Raw genomic sequence first — 8,525 nt, forward strand, 5'->3', positions numbered from 1 at the left:
AGACATTCATATTAAAGCCATGCAAAGCAAGGTGGTGGATCTCTACGCACTTCATATACGAGCTGGTATGGAAAAGTTTCAAGATTAATGGTGTTAACTGGTGCTATTCTGACCACGTGCGGTACCACGTCTTCCTGGGATCTCTGTATATAAAGTCTGCGATTTCATCATAGACAGAAAGTTAGAACAAAAGAGAAAACATGAAACTAATCAAATCTTCCACAGAGACGTTTGACATGACATACGTTTGACATACGGTGATGCTGCAACGAGTCATTTGAGATGTTTTGAGTGGCACGTGTGCTTCAAGAGCGGAAGAGCATCACTGGAAGAGAAGTAGAGATCAGAAAATCCTTGGACGAGCTCAACCCCTGAAAATTATACCATTCAGCAACTTGTGCATGATGATCATAGGAGAACAATTCACAGGATTTCACTTCCTCACCCACCATACACGCCAGATTTGCCTCCCACAGACTTTGTCCTCTTCCTGAAGATGAAGCTCAAAGGTTGCCGTTGACACTGTTGCAGAAATCGGTCGCTAATCGCAGAAGGTGCTTGACGCGCTTCGCAAAAGAAGACTTCAGGACACATTCCAGAAGAAGGATGGGAGCTCTGTATTGCTATATATAACATCCCATTCAACATGTATGCCCCTATGTACTGTTAAAATAACCTCCACTCTTCTGGGAAGATGTTCCACTAAATTTTGGTGTGCTTGTGGAGATTTGGTAAAGTTAGGCACTGATGTAGGTGAGGTGAGGAGGTCTGGGGTGCAGTCAGAGTTCCAATTCGTCCTAAAGGCGTTCGATAGGGTTGAGGATCAGAGCTCTATAGGAGGACATCTTCCACTCCAACCCATGTAATGCAGATCTTTATGGAGCTGGCTTTTTGACAGGGGCATGTCATGCTGGAAGAGGTTTGGGTCTCCTAGTGCAAGTGAAGGACAAATTTCATCCTACAGCATCCGAAGACGTCCTAAACACTTGTGTGCCTCACAGTTTGGAGAAGAACCACGTTTGAATGTAACAGGTCAGGTGTCCTAATACGTTTGTCAATATATTGTAGTTCTATGCATATAAACTTTAATGAAAGATTATTTTGAAATATTTCATAATGATTGAGACCATTTACAGCATGCATTTAGAATATTTACAGTTCTTTTACAAGTTATTAAACCACTGCAAGAAAGCACAGAAATGATCTACTTGATCATTGGATCCCACAAAGAAAATAACAGGTTAAGTGTATTGTTAAAACCAGATTTAATCAACACACTGATCCATTTCCTTGCTTTAATTTAGCAATTATTGACTTATTTATTCTGTAGTTTGGATTGAAATTTAATAAACCAAGGATGAAAGCCGATTCATGGAAATCACTGGTGGAGTTTGGAATATTTACCTAAAAACAGGTAAGTGATCAATTTAATATAATTTACATTTAAAATTAAATACATTTTAGACTCGTTTATACAATCACACTAAGTGACAGTGGATGAAGCCCTCAGCCTGCTCTGTCTTTTTATTCCCTACTCATGGATCTCACTAGCATACTAACAAGCATAATAATCATTTGATTCCAGTGAAAGACACTGTACCAGACAGCCAGAGTGAGAGACACTAGATCAGACATTCACATTAAAAGAGATCAGATACTGTACATTAGTCACAGTGAGAAACACCAGATCAGACAGTCATATTATGAGAGATACTGGAACAGACAGAGATATTGCTGGAGACTCTATATCAAACAGCCACAGATGAAAAACACTGAATCAAACAGCCAGTATGCGAAACACTGGATTAGACAGCCAATGTGTGAAACACTGCATCAGACCACTAGAGTGCAAGACAGTGGATCAGACAGCCAGTGTATGAGATACTGAATTAGACAGCCACAGTGAGAGACTCTGTATCAGGTAATCACAGTGAAAGGCACTGGATCAGACAGCCAGTGTGCAAGACACTGGATTAGACAGCCAGCGTGTGAGACACTGGATCAGACAGGCACTGTAAAAGACATTGGATTAGACAGGCATAGTGAAAGGCACTGCATCAGAGAGTCAGCATGAGAGACCCTGGATCAGACAGTAACAGTGATAGACACTGGATCAGACATTCACAAGAGTGACACTGGATCAAACAGCCAGAGTGTGAGACAATGGACAGACAGCCACAGTCAGAAACACTGGATCAGACAGCCACTGTGCGAGAGATTGGATCAGGCAGCCAGTTTGAGTCACTGTGCCTGTCTCACTGGATCAGACAACTAGATTGATACTGTTAAAGACAGGTATAGTAAAATACACTAGATCAGATAGACATAACGAGAGACATTGAATCAGACATGTACAGTAATAGACACTAGATCAGATAGACACAGTAAGAGACATTGGATCAGACGTACAGTGAAAGAGACTCGATCAGATAGACACAGTGACAGACATTGGATCAGACATGTACAGTGAAAGAGTCTAGATCAGATAGACACAGTGAGAGACACTGTTAAAGATAGGTACAGTGAAAGACACTAAATCAGATGGACACAGTGAGGGACACTGGATCAGATATGTACAGTGACAGACACTAGATCAGATAGACACAGGTCGAGACATTGGATCAGACAGTGGCAGGCCATGCATTTGGTACCTGGGCTTTCAGTGGGGACTTAACCTACTTAATCCACCTCGTAATACCACCACTATCACGTCACAATTATAGAATCCACCAATACAATATAAAAAAACGCAATATAACAACACGTGGCATTACAGAGAGAGAGACATTTCACATATGGAGGGTGAAAACCATTTTACTAAAGCAAGAAACCCAGTTAAGACTTCAAACCTCTACACTACAACCACAACTGTGCACTGCTCCTCAGAGGCTGTAATCCAGTGGTACTATAAAGCGCACCCATATATAAGAAACTGAATTTTACAAATATTTTTATTTTTAACATAAATAAGCCGCACCTGTCTATAAGCCGTAGTTCTACACTAATGTACTTTACACAGGCTTTAACGAAAGACACGATACACACGGTGTAACGGGGGAAATATGTTGCGCTCCTTTAGGAGCATAGCGGTATTTTGGGAATAGTGTGCCACTGCATTCTCCCGGTATTACTGCATGTGTTCAAGACGAGGATTATGTCCTTATTATTTTCTGATGCTCATTTCTAAGTTTCTTTGACTAACCCTTAACGCTGTTGCCAAGAAAAATAAAAAAGCATGAGTTTTGGAAACCTGTCTGTGCTTATATGATTTCTGTTGTAACTGGAGTTAGTAAGCTCTCCCTTCACCCAGACTCAACACGTTACAACGGCTTGTATCTAAACAGTAGCCGACCAAGAAAGTCATTGTTCACTGTCTTCTTCCTTCCTTTCACAACTATTTCTCTCGGGAGTTTATCTTTTGGCATCGTTGTGCGTTTAAAAAAAACTTTTTTTCTCCCGATGCCGTGCAGCTCAGAACACAGGTGAGGTGCGTTGCTTCCGCTCGAAATTTCATTGGTCTAATGTTATGGGGTTCAGTTTTTTGGCTTAAAGTTTGTGAAACCGGGAAAAACCCAGGAAAAATTCATAAATAAGCCGCTTCATTGTTTAGGCCGCGGGGTTCAAAACGTAAGAAAAAAGTAGCGGCTTATAGTCCGAAAAATACGGTAAATTAAAATGGAATTAAACCAATATATCAGGGCCCCTTAGTAAGACCCTCAACTTAGCTGTATAAATGAGGAATTGTAAATGTCTCTGGATAAGGAGCTTTGTCTGTAAATGTGGCTTGGCCAACGAGCACGGTTCTTAAACATTAACTGCTGGACGTATTAAAAAAAATATGTAAAATTATGCAGGATGTGGTTTGGGACACAGCCATGGAAACAGACCCTGTTGTTTATGCTGCCATCTAGTGGCTAATTCAATTGTTTGCAGCCCTTTATTAATTTAAAGATCATCCGATCACTTGATCGGTAAATCAGTACATCCTCTGCAGGTCATATTTTGGACATTAGGTCCAGGAGACGATCTTGAGAAATTAAAAATGACTTAATGATGAACAAAATCATGTATTATACTGAATATTAAAAAAATATTTAAAGTTGCTTTCACGAATGCATGTGTGTAAAAGCTGTGGCTACAGGATGAATTGGGGACTAAATGCCATAACTGGTCTTAATAATGCTTAGTTTTATTACCCTCTCTCTCTCTCTCTCTCTCTCTCTCTCTCTCTCTCTCTCTCTCTCTCTGTGAAGGTAAAGATTCTCCTGAGGTACCACTGAACAGTGTTTCTGTCCTTTTTCTTCTTCTCACATCTGCCCGATTCATCCAGATGCTCTACCTCTGGATGGAGTTCTGTTCAAATGGAGGCCACTCTATGTGAGGACGGTTCCCCATCAACAGCCTACAAATCCATGACGTTATAGAGCAACTCAAACACTTTGAGGATGGATTTGGACTGTAATTAAGATCAACAGTCTACTATTATTAGAGGGACAGCGCATGTAGGACATTTTGGCGACAAGGTGAGGGAGGAGAGATTGAGATGGTTTGGACATGTTCAGAGGAGGGACATGGTTTATATCGATAGGAGAATGCTGAGGATGGAGACACCAGGAAGGAGGAAAAGAGGAAGACCAAGGAGGAGGGTTATGGATGTGGTGAGGGAAAACATGCAGGTAGTTGGTGTTAGAGAGGCAGATGTGGAGGACAGGGGGGTATGGAGACGGATGATCTGCTGTGGTGCCCCCTAGTAGGAGAAGTTGAAAGAAGTTGTCGTCTACTACAATCCCTCAGGATCATAGTTTTGCATTTAAGCACCTAAGACTGAACAGAAAACCTCAATAATGATGGAACAGTCATTAAATGGACGTTTGGTGTCACCCAGATGAGGATGAGGTTCCCTTTTGAATCTGGTTCCTCTCCTGGTTTCTTCCTCATGAAGTCTCAGGCACTGTTTTCTCTTCCATAGTCACCACTGGATCCTCATTGGGGAAAATTTTTTTATACATTCTTTGATCACTGCATTATTTCTGTAGAGCTGCTTTGAGACGATGTTTATTGTTAATTTTTAATTTTAATTTTATTTTTAATTTTATTTTATATAATTTAACAGATTCTCCCATGTCCCTCCTCTGCACATGTCCAAACATCTTAATCTCACCTTCCTCACCTTGTCTCCAAAATGTCCTACATGCGGTGTCTCTCTAATAATAGTAGACTGTTGATATTAATTACAGTCCAAATCCATCCTCAAAGTGTTTGAGTTGCTCTGTAACGTCATGGATTTGTAGGCTGTTGATGGGGAACCGTCCTCACACAGAGTGGCCTCCACTTGAACAGAACGCCAACCAGAGGTAGAGCATCTGGATGAATCGGGCAGATGTGAGAAGAAGAAAAAGGACAGAAACACTGTTCAGTGGTACCTCAGGAGCATATTTACCTTCACAGAGAGAGAGAGAGAGAGAGAGAGAGAGAGAGAGAGAGAGAGAGAGAGAGAGAGAGAGAGAGAGAGAGAGGGAGAGAGGGAGGGTAATAAAACTAAGCATCATTAAGTATCTTTATTGTTTCATAAAGGTTTAGACCGGCGTGTTTAAGGTGCAGGTTTAGACTCTGGTAAGACCAGTTATGGCATTTAGTCCCCAATTCATCCTGTAGCCACGGCTTTTACACACATGCATTCGTGAAAGCAACTTTAAATATTTTTTTTTTATATTCAGTATAATACATGATTTTGTTCACCATTAAGTCATTTTTTATTTCTCAAGATCGTCAGATTCAAGATTCTCAAGTTATCAGATGATCTTCAGATGAATAAAGGACTGCAAACAATTGAATTAGCCACTAGATGGCAGCATGAACAACAGGGTCTGTTTCCATGGCTGTGTCCCAAACCACATCCTGCATAATTTTCTATTTTACATTACAATATTAACACAGCGTATATTTTAATACTTAAGTGCGTCTAGCAGTTGATGTTAAAAAACCATGCTCATTGCCCAAGCCACATTTACAGACAAAGCTCCTTTTTCAGAGCCATTTACAATTCCTCATTTATACAGCTGAGTTGAGGGTCTTACTAAGGGGCCCTGATATATTGGTTCAATTCCATTTTAATTCATTGTTATTTATTGAGCACTTTTAACAATAAATCTTGTTCAAAAGCAGCTTTACAGGTATAAATAGTTTATAAAATATGAATGTATATGTGTTACCTGAGCAGTTGAGTGATAGGAGTCTTGCTCAAGGGCCGAGCAGGGGCATCTTGGTGTGGCTGGGATTTGAACTCATGACCTTCTAATCAAAAATCATCTTAACCACTGAGCTTCCTCTACATGAGATGGCATGAGGAAGAAAACTTGAGGGACTTAATACCCATCCTCATCCTCAGCACTGAATGTCCATTCATTACACTTCCATCATTGTGAAGGTGTCCGGTGATGGACGCTTAAATACAGAACATTCAACTTGAGGTCCTGAACCATTGTAGCAGACTGTTGATATAAATTACAGTCCAAATCCATCCTTAAAGTTCTCGAGTTTATGGATTTTTAGGATGTTTATGTGGGACACAGTACGAGTTATTAGCACATATATATTTATATATATATATATATGTGTGTGTGTGTATGTGTGTGTGTGTAGTATGAGTGTATTAGGTGTAGCAGTTTTTCATTAGCTGAGAAACCTTTGTACAGCCAAAATATCTCCATGTTCTGGTCACGTCTGACATGTTCAAGGTGTTACGAGGTTACAAGACACGTGTGTGTGTGTGTGTGTGTGTGTGTGTGTGTGTGTGTGTGTGTGTGAAATCTGCTCATTAACAAAAAAATGAACAAAATACATCAAAGATATTTATTTTCTTGTCGTTTTCTCATTTGTGTTTGTGTGTCGTTTAAAATTTCATATCTGCATTAACGCTGCTTTTATTTTGCGATCAACAGCTGGATGAGGCTCGGCATGAATGAGGGATGTGTGTGAGAGAGAAAAAGAAAAGTGCGATGACATCTAATATTCATGCGTATGAATAATTCAGGGGAAAACAAACAGCCCTTGGGGGCAGAAGGTTTATAGAAATGTACACAGACGCACCGGGTGAAAGAGCGATCGGTAAAAATATCCAGTTCTGTTCCTGCTCATGTGGAGGAACCCTAAACTCTTGAGACTTTTTAAGTTGTGTGGCCAAATATATTAGGAGACTTGACTTTTCCAGACATCTGTGGCTCTTTTTTCCCTCCATTTGAAATAGAAGACCCGAAGCTGTTCCAGCATGACCATGCACAATGATTTCCATGGGTTGGAGAGGAAGATCTCCTGCTATAGAGCTTTAAACTCTACTGATCACCTTTGTAATGAATGATTCATGCTGACTGCACCCCTGACCTCCTCACTTCACCTACATCCTGTAGTACCTGACTTTACTAACACCCATGTGGCTGAATGAATCTCACACAAAGCTAGAAGAACATCTTCATCTAGATGAATTGATGGATGGATGGATGGATGGATGGATGGATGGATGGATGAATTGATGAATTGATGGATGGATGGATGAATGAATGGATGGATGGGTAGATAGGGATGGATGGATGGATAGATGGAAAATTTCATGCTGCTGCATCCAAAAAAACTTGTATGCAATTGTGTGCTTTTATCAGGTGTCCAGATACATTTGTTCGAATGTATGAACTCTTGTTTGATTATATTTGATGTTCTATTCATTCCAAATTTGGTGGAAAGATGAAAAGGACTCAGAAAGTTGGCTTTTAAATATAAAGCTCTGAGTAGATGATCCAAGATCCATGAAGTTGCTGAACAACTCAAAAACTTTGAGGATTTGGACTGTAACTCATATAATCCACAGTCTACTACAATGTGCTCAGGATCTTCAGTTTGGATGAACAGTTCTACATTTGAGCGCCTTTCACTGAACATCTCAACAACGATGGAACTGTAATAAGTAGACATTCAGTGTTGACGATGAGGTTCCCCATTTGAGTCTGGTTCCTCGCAAGATTTCTTCCACATGAAGTCTCAGGGAGTTTTATGCTCACCATAATCACCACTGGTTTACTGATTAGAGATAAAAATTCATATTTTATAACATCTGTATCTCTATAAAGCTGCTTTGGGACAGTGTGGGTTTATATGCAATAATTTAATTAATAATAATAATAATAATAATAATAATAATAATAATAATAACAATAATAATAATAATAATAATAATAATAATAATAATAATAATAATAATAACAATAATAATAACAATAATAATAATAATAATAATAATAATAATAATAATAATAATAATAATGATGATGATGGTGATGATACCTCTGTGTAATTAGACATGCACAGTTCTCTCTCTCTCTCTCTCTCTCTCTCTGTGTGTGTGTGTGTGTGTGTGTGTGTGTGTGTGTGTGTGTGTTTATTTCAGGGTAGGAAAATTCTATAATTTATGGTCCTTTCGTGCCATTTTAGTTCACACTCTTGTACTAAAGAGGGTTTAAAGAGCTCTGGTAGCT

This window comes from Silurus meridionalis, chromosome 22, assembly GCF_014805685.1.
Source record: "Silurus meridionalis isolate SWU-2019-XX chromosome 22, ASM1480568v1, whole genome shotgun sequence".
In the NCBI taxonomy this organism is placed as follows: Eukaryota; Metazoa; Chordata; class Actinopteri; order Siluriformes; family Siluridae; genus Silurus; species Silurus meridionalis.